The sequence below is a fragment of the Triturus cristatus genome, chromosome 3_2 (genome assembly GCF_964204655.1).
Source record: "Triturus cristatus chromosome 3_2, aTriCri1.1, whole genome shotgun sequence".
Classification (NCBI taxonomy): domain Eukaryota; kingdom Metazoa; phylum Chordata; class Amphibia; order Caudata; family Salamandridae; genus Triturus; species Triturus cristatus.
Genome location: NC_140584.1, coordinates 28111475 through 28124011, shown reverse-complemented (window position 1 = coordinate 28124011; position 12537 = coordinate 28111475). Strand labels below are relative to the sequence as shown.

General features: G+C 44.9%; 1 protein-coding gene across 3 annotated transcripts in view; it reads right to left on the bottom strand.

Moving 5' to 3' along the window:
- TMEM45B (transmembrane protein 45B) overlaps window positions 1–12537 on the bottom strand; it is a 333246-nt gene that overhangs the window by 203268 nt on the left and 117441 nt on the right. For 2 of the 3 annotated variants that reach the window (XM_085647200.1, XM_085647202.1), the window contains one exon: window positions 12209–12260. The gene's annotated coding sequence lies outside the window, so the exon portion shown is untranslated. Of the gene's footprint in view, window positions 1–11285; window positions 11331–12208; window positions 12261–12537 lie in introns of all 3 variants that reach the window. The other variant, XM_085647203.1, reaches the window with a different exon arrangement.

Here is a 12537-nt window from a genome sequence, read left to right as displayed (position 1 = left end):
AATATTTGTACAGACAGCCAGTATGCCTATGGGGTCGCTCATAATTTTGGGTGACTCTAGACTGAGAGAGGGTTCCTTACTTCCCATGGCATGAAAATCCAACATGGACACCTTATATTGAGGCTTTTGTCTGCTTTGACACTCCCTAAGAAATTGACAATAGTAAAGTGTATTTCTCACAGGAAGATCACTGATGATGTGGGGGGGGGAATGCCTTTGCTGATCAGACAGCTAAGGCAACGGCCCGGGCAAAAATGAAAAGAATGTTTGTAGCAGGTCCAGCTCAGTGGGTTCCTGAAGATGTTTGAAGACACTCTTGAAAGTGTAAAGGAGATACAAAGTGAAGCCACAATAGTAGAATTAGAAGTGTGGCAGGAAAGTACAGCACAATTGAAGGACGAAGGATGGTGGATTGATAAATCAGGGAAACAGAGATGGATGTTGGCAGATGCATATGTTCTTCCTGTGGTTACTATGGCCCACAGTCCAGCTCATTTTAGTGCTAAAGGCATTTGTAAATTGTTAGATCCCGTATGGCAGAATGACAATATCTCTAAGACAGCTGCACACTTAGTGAAGTACTGCATGGTATGCATGAAGCATAATCCTGGCAAAGGTACCCCTACACCCCCTGGTAACTTTGCACCACTCACTTTTCCTTTGAGGTCCTTCAAATAGACTATATAGAGTTGGAGAGATGCAATAATTTGAAGTATGTTTGTATGTGCATTGAGTAAATGGGTCGAGGTTTAACCCACTAAAGACAATACGGCCATTACGACTGCAAAGATACTCCTGAAGTTTCCTCATTTCGGCTTGCCCCGAGTGATCTCGAGTGATAACGGAGGTAATTTTAATGCAAAAGTGATTCACCTGATTTGTAGAGGTCTGCACATAAAGCAAAAATGTCATGCTGCCAATCATCCACAGTCAGCAGGTTTGCTTGAGAAGTACAAAGTTACTCTCAAGCTCAAACTGGCGAAAATTCAGGAGACAACAGGGTTAAAGTGACGATACTTTGCCATTAGCACTTTTGTCAACAAGAACGACAGCACATTCTAGAACAGGATTGTCACCATATGAGATCATGTTTGGATGCCCGGCATATGTCTGGGGTGTCCCGCACCCTCTGCGGTTTTCTGATATTGAGTATCCTATGTTACTTTCCCATCTCGGCCAGTTAACAGAAAGTTTACGTTCTTTTCACCAACAGGTCCGGGATTCCCTGCCTCCTACACCAGAGGGACATGACATGACATGACATTCAGCCTGGAGATTTTATATTGATCAGGAATTTTCAGCGGAAGAAGAGCTTGGAGCCGCGGTGAAAGTGGCCAGAGCAAGTCCTTTTAGTAACAAGCACCGCAGTGAAAGTTGCTGGCAGTAAGAACTGAATCCATGCAAACCTTTGTCGCAAGGTCTCTCTGCCCCTAACCTATGACCAGTGGGTAAAAGACGGCATTGGGACTCCGAGTGCAAGACGGTGCCTCGGTTTGTCCCTTTTAGCGATTCCCAGTTGACATGGACGCAAACAGATAAGGAAAATTACCCCAGCCCAATCTACCCCATTCCAGTGTTCTCCAATGTACCCAACTCTGACCCTCCCCAATTTACCCCAGCCCAATCTACCCCATTGCAATGTACCCCAATGTGCCCCACTCTGACCTACCCCAATCTACCCCAACCCAATCTACCCCACTCCAATGTACCCCACCCCAACTGGCCCCAATCGACACCACCCCAATATACTCTACCTTCATCTACTCAAGTCTACAACACCCCAATCTACCCCACCCCAAGCTACCCCAATTTACCCCACTCTAATTTACTAATCAACCTCACCCCTATCTACCTTGCCCCAATCTTCCCCAATCTACCTTGCCCCGATCTACTCTGCCCCAATAAACTAAACCCAATCTACCACACTCTACCCCACTCCAATCCACCCAATCTATCCCACCCCAAACTACTACAATTTCCTCCAATCTGCCTCATCCCAATCTACCCCATCCCAATCTACCCCACTCCAAGCTGCCCCAATTGGCCCTCCCCAATCTACCCCACTCCAATATAACCCACCTCTATCAACAACAATCTACCACACTTCACCCCACCACAATCTACCCCACCCCAATCTACTGCACTTTGCTCCAATCTGCTTCACCCTAATCTGCCTCATCCCAATCAACTTCAATTTACCCCACTGCAATCTACTAATTAACCACACCCCAATCTACCTCACCCCAATCTTCCCCAATCTACCTTTCCTCAAACTACTGCACCCTAATCTACCACACCCAACCTACCTCAATCTACCCCACTTCAATCTACCACACCCAATTTACCTCATTGTACTCCACTTCAATCTACCCGGCTCCAGTCTTCTCCAATCTGCTCTATTGTACCCCACTCAACTTTACCCCAATCTACCCCACCCAACCTATACCAACCTACCACACTCCAATGTACCACACTCCAATCCTTCACACTCCAACCCACTCCAATCTACCCCATCCCAATCTACCCCACCCCAATCTACTGCATTTTTCTCCAATCTGCCTCACCCCAATCTAACTAATTCCAATCTACCCCACTCCAATATGCCTCAATCTGCCCATCCCAATCTACCCCACCTCCATCGACCCCAAGTACCTCCAATCTACCCTAATCTCCCACACCCAATCTACCCCACCCAAATCTACCATAATCTACCCCACTCTAATCTACTAATCAAACCCACCCATTCTACCACCAATCAACCTTACCCCAATCTAGTTTGCCCCAATCTACTCCACCCCAAACTACCACACCCAACCTACCTCAATCCACCCTACTCTAACCTACCCCAATCTACCCCACTCCACTGTACCCCATTCCAATTTAACCCAATGTACCCCAATCCAATCTACCACACCCAACCTACTATACTCCCACCCACTACATTCCAGTATACCACAAAACAATCGAACCCACTCCATCCCAATTAACTCCACACCAATTTAGCCAACTACAATTTACCCCAGTCTTCCCCTCTCCAATCTACTCCTATCTACTCCAAACTACCCAACTCTAACTACTTTAGTCTGCCCAATCTACCACACCCCACACTACCTCATTTTGCTCCAATCTCCCCCACCCAAATATACCCCACCCCAATCTACCTCAATCTGCATACCCCAATCTACTACACCCCATCTATCCCAATCTATCAGACCCCAATCTACCACACCCAATCTACACCACCCCAATCTATCACACCTCAATCTACTCCATCCCAATATACCCCAGCCTACCCTACCCAAATCTACCCCACTCCAATCTACTAATCAACCCCATTCTAACCCAATCTACCTTGCCCAATTTACCTTGCTCCATTTTACTCTGCCCCAATCTACTCTGCCCCAATGCACCACACCCAATCTACCTCACTCCAATCTACCCTAAACTACCCCACTCCAATCTACCACACTCTGCCCCACTCCAATCTACCCCACTCCAACTACTCCAGTCTACCCAATCTATCCCACTCCATTCTACTCCAATCTACCCCACTCCTACCTACCCCAATATAGCCTAGTCATATCCACCCCACTCTATCACAGCCACCCTACCCCACTTAAATCTACCCATCCCAATCTACCTCACCCCAATGTACCCCGCTCCAATCTACCCAACCTGCCCCAATGTACCACACCTCAGTCTACCCCAATCAGCTTCAATTTTCCCCACCCCATATTACACCAATTAGCCCCAAATCTCCCCCACCCCAATCTACCCCACCCCATCCTTACCCACCTCAATCTTCCCCAACCTACCCCACTTCAACATACTCCACCACAATTGGCCCCAATCTACCCATCCCAATGTTCCCCAATCTACCCTACTCCAATCTACCCCAACACAATCTACCCCACCACAATCTACCCCACCCACCCCACTCCACTCACTTTCAGACATGCTAAACAGCAGCTACACTGTTGTACAACATGACTAAAACACATTGCAAAAGCCAATAGCATTTGCATAGGTGAGACCTATTGGTTTTGCCAATTATTGTTTTGCAAAGTGGGGAGCTGTGGATTTTGGACCCTAGCTCAGACGGCATCTAGGGAAACTGATCAAACTTGCACATTTTTTAACAACAGACACCTCAAGGAATCCATGGTGGGGTGACTTGCATGGCTTTTACCAGGTTTTATTTTACCCAGAATCCCTTGTAAACCTCAAACTTCGACTGAAAAACAAATGTTCCTCACATTTCTGTGGTACCTTACTTGTGTGGGTAAGCCATGGGCCTGTGACAGAAAACAGCCCAAAATGCAACATGAATACATTACATTTTTTCACAAAAGACACCCGTTTTTTTAACAAAGTGGGTAGCTGCGGGTTTTGGGCCTTAGCTCAGCTGACTCCTAGGGAAACCTAGGAAACCTGCACATTTGTGAAAACTAGATGCCTGGGTGAATCCAAGGTGGGTTGGTTTGCGTGGCTCTCACCAGGTTGTTTACTCAAAATCCCTTGCAAATCTCAAACTTTGACAAAAAAAGCCACACACTTTCCGCACATTTCTGTGCTGGAAAGTTCTGGAATCTGTAGGGAGCCACAAACTTCCTTCCACCTAGCATTCCCCCAAGGTTTCTCATAAAAATGGTACCTTACTTGTGTGGGTAAGCCATGGGCCTGTGACAGAAAACAGCCCAAAATGCAACATGAATACATCACATTTTTTCACAAAAGACCCCCGTTTTTTTAACAAAGTGGGTAGCTGCGGGTTTTGGGCCTTAGCTCAGCTGACTCTTAGGGAAACCTAGGGAAACCTAGGAAACCTGCACATTTGTGAAAACTAGATGCCTGGGTGAATCCAAGGCGGGTTGGTTTGCGTGGCTCTCACCAGGTTGTTTACTCAAAATCCCTTGCAAATCTCAAACTTTGACAAAAAAAGCCACACACTTTCCGCACATTTCTGTGATCGAAAGTTCTGAAATCTGTGGGGAGCCACAAATGTCCTAGCACCCTGAGTTGCAACATGCCCCTCGATAAGAATAGAACCCCACTTGTGTGGGAGGGCGGACCTGCAAAGATACCATGACACAAAAGGCGCTAAAGCTCAACATTGGTAGTAAGCAAAAGGGGTAGCTACGGTATAGGGGGCCAGGCTGTGGCACCACCCATGCAACCTACAAACCACAGACATTTTTGAAAACTAAATAACTAGGGGATTCCAGGGTGGTGTGCCTTGCATGGAGGCCATGATGTTGTCTAACCCGCAATGCAATGCCTCAAACTTTGTCTAAAACCATAGGTTTTCCTTGCATTTCTGTGATTTAAACATCCAGAACCTGGAGGAACACACAAAATTCCTACCATCCAGCATTACCTCACATGTGCTGATAAAAACGATGCACCACTTGTGTGGTTGGGCCTAGTGCCTGCGACAGACACAGATCAATCTAAAGTCAAAGGGAGCCCTTGCGAAGGGACTCCCATTGACCTCAGTTTGAACAATTCCATTATATTTTTATATTACTCTGTCGGGGTCTGGCTCCCATAGACCCCGATCCGCTATATCAGGCATCACCTCACGGGACCGTCCCTCTCTTTCCTTTGCAGCCCCCAGTTGTTGACTTCAGCCTTAGTACTCGGGACGAGTACTATGCCTCACAAGGCTGGCCCTTTAAATCCCGAGAGGAGGACGACTCAGGCCCCGCTCCCTGTGGGTGGGAGTACACGTCAGCCAAGGATAAGACTGCCTTAGCCTATGATCAAGTCGTCGATGACCGGAAGGAGGAAGAAGACGGACGTCAGAGTGTGGAGGCAGAGCGAGGAATCGTGAAGCAGATGGAAGAACCGGGAATCTTGAATACCCCTGACAAACCACACGAGGAGAAGCCAGGAGGACACCAACCTCACACGGCACCCAGCCACGTTCCCGGAGGGACGTGGCTAGAGCAGGTACGGGCACGATTCCGGGGAGCTAGGAGAAGGGTGGACACGGCGTCCTTGGGAGGCTTCTGAAAAGTGCCCCGTAGTGAAGCCGCAAGCATTACCTATTTCGGCAAGCCCCCCTGCTCCTTTTGGTGACGGTTTCCCCTCCCCTACACCGTCTAAAGAATCCAACTCCCCTCCTCCCCCCCCCCCCTTTTTGCAATAAAAGGCAACTGGCACTAATGCAAGTGCATTTCTTTGTTTTCTCCTGCCTTCCATATCCTGGCTGGCCCCTGACGAAGCATCATCTACAGCGACGCCAAGGAGGAAAAGAACTGATCCCCCTGACAAAGACGTCCCCATCTATAGTGGTTTGTTGTTGTATCTGTTCAGTTCAATAAAAGAAGAGTTGTACCCTACCCAGTATTGTCACATGTTACCTGCCCGGCGCGACATACTCCCACACTTGTTTTTAATAGTCTTACTCTCTTCTACATACTACTTGCTCAGTGAAGAAAGTGGATCTTGAGGAATCAAAATTTTAACCACAAATCCTGTACTGTTAGGGCAATAGTATTCTACATAGATTGTCTGGCAAAAGAAACATCAGAATCAATAGGTCAGTAACAAACCATATACACCAACAAGTACTACAGCACTTATCAAAGAAATCTAGTTTGAAGTCTATGGAAAGGTGTGCATCAAGAGGATATGCTCCTACTAAGCGAATCATATATTAGTACATGAAGCATATTCTACATGTAACTTTTTCCAGGAAGAACACCTATACTAAATATTCATGTCACGCACAAAATATATCACTTTTTGGCTCTACTTGGTATGTGTGTGTGACTTAGTTAAAAAGGTCACATACATATCCTGCTATGTCTTGAAAACATTTTAGAAACAGTATAGTTGCTAAAACTACACTAAAGAAAGGGAGCAAGCATTGATGTACTGCAGTTAGAAGTTCTTCTTGTTTTTTAAACAAATGTAGACCTTTTCTTGTACTGCATAAATCCTTCCATTGTATCGAGAATGGAACATTGACAGCTGTTCTTGGTTTGTTTTTCTATTTAATCTATATATGACATGTATAAATAAACCTTATGGTAACATAACTTTTTACATGGTTACCTCAGTGGCAATTTTAGAAAAAAAACCTAAAGAATATGATGAACAAACATTGGGCAGGATTACAATGGCGGGAGACCGCTACCACCAGGCTGTCAGTGGTGGTCTCCCCGCCATCTCAACCAACTTTACCACCCGCCACATTTGGATGGCGGGCGGCTGTGTGGTGGTCAGAAATCCCAACTGCCACAGATCCCACAGGCTCAAGGAGTCCGTACATCCATCGGAGGCTGAGTAATGTCTACAATGGTGGCGGTGCCAGGAATCGCTGTAGGCATAAAGATGTTCCTTTCCACCGGCCCTTTCATGGCGGTGAACCCACTATGAAAAGGTTGGCATAAAGGGACATTGCCCCCGTCCCACAGCCACATAGTGCAGGGATATGTGTGGGGTGTTTGCTTTGTACTGCAGAGCTCAGCACCCGCCTCAACACACAACATGAGCAATGCGACTGCAACGGTGGTGGTTGCATCGAAATTTGCCCTGTGGGACCGCCGCCTTGTAGGCAGGCGGTCCCAAATACAAAACGATGGCGTAATCAGGCCCAAAGAGATGATTAGTAGTACTGTCTGGGTCTGATGTTTAATTTTCTATTTGGCTATATATTAGACTCTTTATATGCTAACCTGTGGGAGAGATAGACCTTGCTGTAGTATAAACTGAGTTTATCAGTTTTTCATTACCAGGTCATGTAAGACTCCTAAGTAAATGTCCTACCTCTTGAATACACTGCAACCTGCCCATGGGGCTACTGAGGGAAACGGTAGGGGTGCCGTACATGCAATAAAAGGGAAGGTTTGGGCCTGGCAAGTTAATGCACTTGCCATGTTGACATGGCAGTTTATAACTGAACACTCAGGTGCCTCAGTGGCAGGCCTGGAACAGATTTGCGAAGCTACTCAAGTGGGTGGCACAATCAGTTCTGCAGGCCCACTAGTAGCATCTGAGTTACAGGCCCTGGGCACACAGGGTGCACTGTGCTAGGGACTTACTAGTAAATCATATACACCAATCAAGGAGAAACGAATTCTCATCATGTATTAGACACAGAGCACTTGCACTTTTGCATTGGTCAGCCTTGGTAAAGTGCCCAGAGTCCTAAAGCCAGCAAAAACGAAATTCAATACCAGGAGGTCAGAAGCAAAAATACAGGGTAAACCACGCCAAAAGACGTCTGATCTAACAGGGGTGTACTGTGCAATTATTTGTTAAGGCATCATTTCAGAATTACACATAAAAAGAAACAATGTGGCTTTGCAATAAAATAATCCTCATCTTTTGAGAACATCACCCACAAGCACAAACAAAAGAAAACATGAGCGCAAAGTGAGAAAAGAAGACATGGCAAAATAAAAGAAACTTAACTATATAAAAGATATCTTTGCAATTTTGTATGTTCTGCTGGGCACGTTTTTGTCAGGCACAAGCCTTCCATTTGCAGGGCAATAAAAGTTAAACAGAACAATATAGTACCTCAATCACGTCAGGAGTAGCAGACGTGCACCGATCAAGTTAAATCAATCAGTGCTTGGTCCCTGCTCCACAGACAGGCATGGAAAGATGTTAGACCTTCCTTGATGAATTATGAGCTGTAAAGAAGAGTGCCATGCAAGACAACAAACGGTAAGCAACAGTTCGGCTTCAAGCCCTTTTTTGCTATCAGTGCCTCACACGCAAGACTCATGCGCTAGCGCATGCTCTCGCATACTCGACCCTAACCACATGAGTTACTAGCAATCTAGGTTGTAGCATTGATTTCCAATAGAAACTGCACCATAAAATCCTACTACTACTTCACCAAGAAGCTATTATGCCTTAAACCATTTGTTTTAGAAAGGCATGGGCTGCCATTGCTATTCGCATACAAGCCTATTGAAACCTGCTGGCCTGCAACTGATTATTTGACTATCAAGGCAACCACTCAAACCAATGGGAGAGTCCATCTCACCCCCTTCCTATAATGTATACCAATCCAAATCATGATCCCCAACAAACTATTCGTTATCAAACAAAATGCTATGTTGTATTGCAGGCTACAATCCGGTAAAGATAGAATTAACGTACAAGGTTCCAATATTGACCTGCACTGCAGCACCCAGTTCATATGCGGTGTTAAGCCAAATTCTCTACAGAGCAGTGACCCTTCTGAAAACTGGTTTCTGCCACCAGGAAAAAATAACCCTGTAATTGACCATGCCTATTGGAGTTGCAACTCTAGATAACCTAGTCTAATTTTGTGCTGTGCATGTGTGTGTGTGTGATACAGGGGACTTTTAGCTCAATCCTCTATCTTGAAAGGACAATCAATTAGCCTGCCATTACCATGGCATTAGAGAGGTAGCCCACACATTTGATGCCCAGTGCTTTACATTTGTAACCTTTGTGGGTTTTGTTCACTCAATGTTTTTGCAGTTTGATTTAGGCTCTGGATGACTGGTTGGTGGTTTAGCATTTTGGTGAATCAACTTGGTGAATGGACAGAACAGAAAACCATTTGGTAATTGGTCCTCCGTGTGTATGCACCAAGTTTTAAAAGTGAATGTGGTGCCCTGAGCTCGAGGGGTAGAGCACAATTGACTACAGAACTCAGTATGTCCTACCAAATGTTAATTTGTGACAACTTATCTTTGGTTAAGAGCTGCTTCTCTTTCTGAAGGAATATCTTTCAATGGAGTGCCCTTGCCTTGTGGGTGGAGTCAATGTTCTGAAGCCATTGAGAGGTACCTTTTTGCCTGAATCTATCAGTGTCCCTAGTCGCTTTAGTGAGAAGCACAGCTCTTCTGGTCAGATTTATGAGTTTCAATAGCCTATATGCAACCCTCTCTTGCTCTTTGTTTGTATGCCTACATATACAGAAAAAGACACCTCTTGTGCGTTGTAACTTCAAATTGTAATGGCAAGAATTAACTTCAAATTAGTACAAGGGCCACAGTAGGGCAATATTTCGACTGGAAGTAGTACAACATTATTTAATTTCCAACTTCTTGTGATTTCTGATGTGTGTTAAGAATTTTCCCTTCGCTGTTTTCTTGGGCCAGAGCAGGGTTTACAACTGATGAGCACCACTGCTGGTGTGTTTACTATATTTTGCCGGTATTCATGGCACGTACATTCTACCAAAGCCTTAGAAACAAGGCCCTCTTGCAACAAACTCATCTATAACCTGAGTCTGGAAGTGGTTGTAGTGCCATTTGTGTATTGGGTAGCCGTTTCCTCAATTTTCCTTCTTACACTTGCAATCCCCTTCCCCTCGATTATTTTGTTGCTGGCCCTTTTGTGCCACGATAATCATACGTACCCACATTGGTCAATGTACACAACATGTTTCTGCTCCTTGCCTCTACACCCTCAATGTCTCCTTTCCCTTGCCAATGTATCTGGTTATGTTCAAATCACTGGCGTGACCAGAAACGTTCCTGTTCAGTCACCAAAATGTTCGTATGCCATGACACCAATGAAGCCCCATATTTATTGATAAAATTGTCCTTTGGCCCTTTACCCGACCTTGATGAGTCCCTATATAGAAGCACTTCACACTAGCTCCCAGGCTAGCATGAGGCTAGCCACTGAGCAGTAGAGGAGCTTTCATTCAGTGGCAAGTGTGAACATAGGATGCAAATTGCATTCATTATTGAGCAGGAAGCAATCAGCAATGAATACAAAAAATTGATTTGAAGATTCTATCAAATGATCAAGGGAGTGACTATATACACAGTTTGACATGCAACACAGACCGACACCAACCGCACATCAAAATATGGCAACAGCGCATCAGTGATATATTAATTATTGGACAGAGAAAGAGAAAGAAGCTGCCAGCATTGTGTTGAATGGACCAGTGAACAAGACCTACATATCAAATTTACCATTAGCAACTGATAAAATGCATTTTTTTTTTCCTACGATGGTGAACTAAAATACAGGCCAACTTAAAGCCCATGGTTTGAAACATGCAGTGGCACTACAACATTCAAAATCTATGACCCTGAAGTAAGAGCTGACTTATGGGTGATTGAGATATAACTGTGCGAATAGTACTAGATTTGAAAAACAAGCAGCTTGCAAAACAGTACTCAAAAAGACTGATGAGCAGGCACGTAGACTACCAATAGGTATGACTTTGACTGCCAGCCTTGTAACTTTGCCAATGCTCTTTTTGTTTTTTCATGGTTTAAAAAAAAAAAAAAAAGCTTTATTGTTTGGAATTAACAAGGAAAATGACTTACCTGATTGCGTGGATCTCCACACGCTTCAGAGAAGGGACCCAGACACTGCGACACATTTCAAAACAACAAAATACATTTCAACAGGGTAGGAAACAGAACGGGGTAAAAAAAACACGTAGATAGCACAGGCACTAAAAAGTAGAGAAATACTATGTCCCGTTCTCCTACAGGGACCGAATGTGAACCCGAAAGAGGAAGACTGAGGAGAAAATGGCCTAACGAGAATACGCAGAGGGAAGAAAGGTAAAAACGAGCATGGAGAAAGCAAGAAGTGGCTGGCGGCAAGAGGATTCCATAGTATATTGCAGCGAACTGTGGGAACAGGAGGACAGCCTGGAAAGCTAAGGGACAACATGAGACTCAACCTTTCACTGCTCAGTGCCTTTCAACCTGAAAGAGGACAGGACCTGAACTAGGCACCTTCCACATCCTTGGAGGAACGTGGCTTAGCCTGGTGTGTGTCAGGGTATGTGGGTGGCCTTATGCTATGCGAGTGCATAACCAAGGAGGACAGGGAGACTGGGATAAACAGCAGGAGGTCGAGTGGGAAGCAGGTGAAGAAGCAACTTGGCCAGAACACCTTCCCTATTATCTAAAATGGACAATTTGAGAAATAGCTGGAAAACAACTGTGGGGTTTTATTTTCGACTGGGTTTTGTTCAAGTTCTAGGAGAAAGACATTATCTCCTCCCCCAAAAAATGGTTAATCTAGATAAGTAACAATAGCTTGCAGAGCAAAAGGGTTTTTATGTACATATAAGACCCTGCACGAATGCGGGAAGATAGCCATTTTTCCAAATGAAAGAAAGTAAGAGAGAATAGGAATCATAAAATTAAACAGTGTAAGAAACTCATAGAAAGAAGAGGAATGACAACGGACAAAAAGCAAAAGAAACTCTGGAGAGTATTCTACAAATCCTTACCAGACCGGTGTGTTCTTTGTTCCTCAGAGGGTGGGAGTCGACCTGTGAAGACCTGGAAAAGAAGAAAAGACAAGATCAAGGTCTGTCCCCTTGAAGTGCCTTATGCCCTCTTGGCCAGACTTCAGAGTAACTATCCTGCACTTATGAGAAAGGAGAAATTAACTTACCATTTACTTCAGCATTCGCTGTAAAATGTTTGGTCTCTGAATAAATAGACTTTTGAAAAAGCAACTCAAACAACTGCCATTTATGACAGATCTCTCAAAAGAAGTAGTGTCAGAATGTGAGATCCATACAGCTGAATGGCAGCCAAAATGGAGGCCATAGTA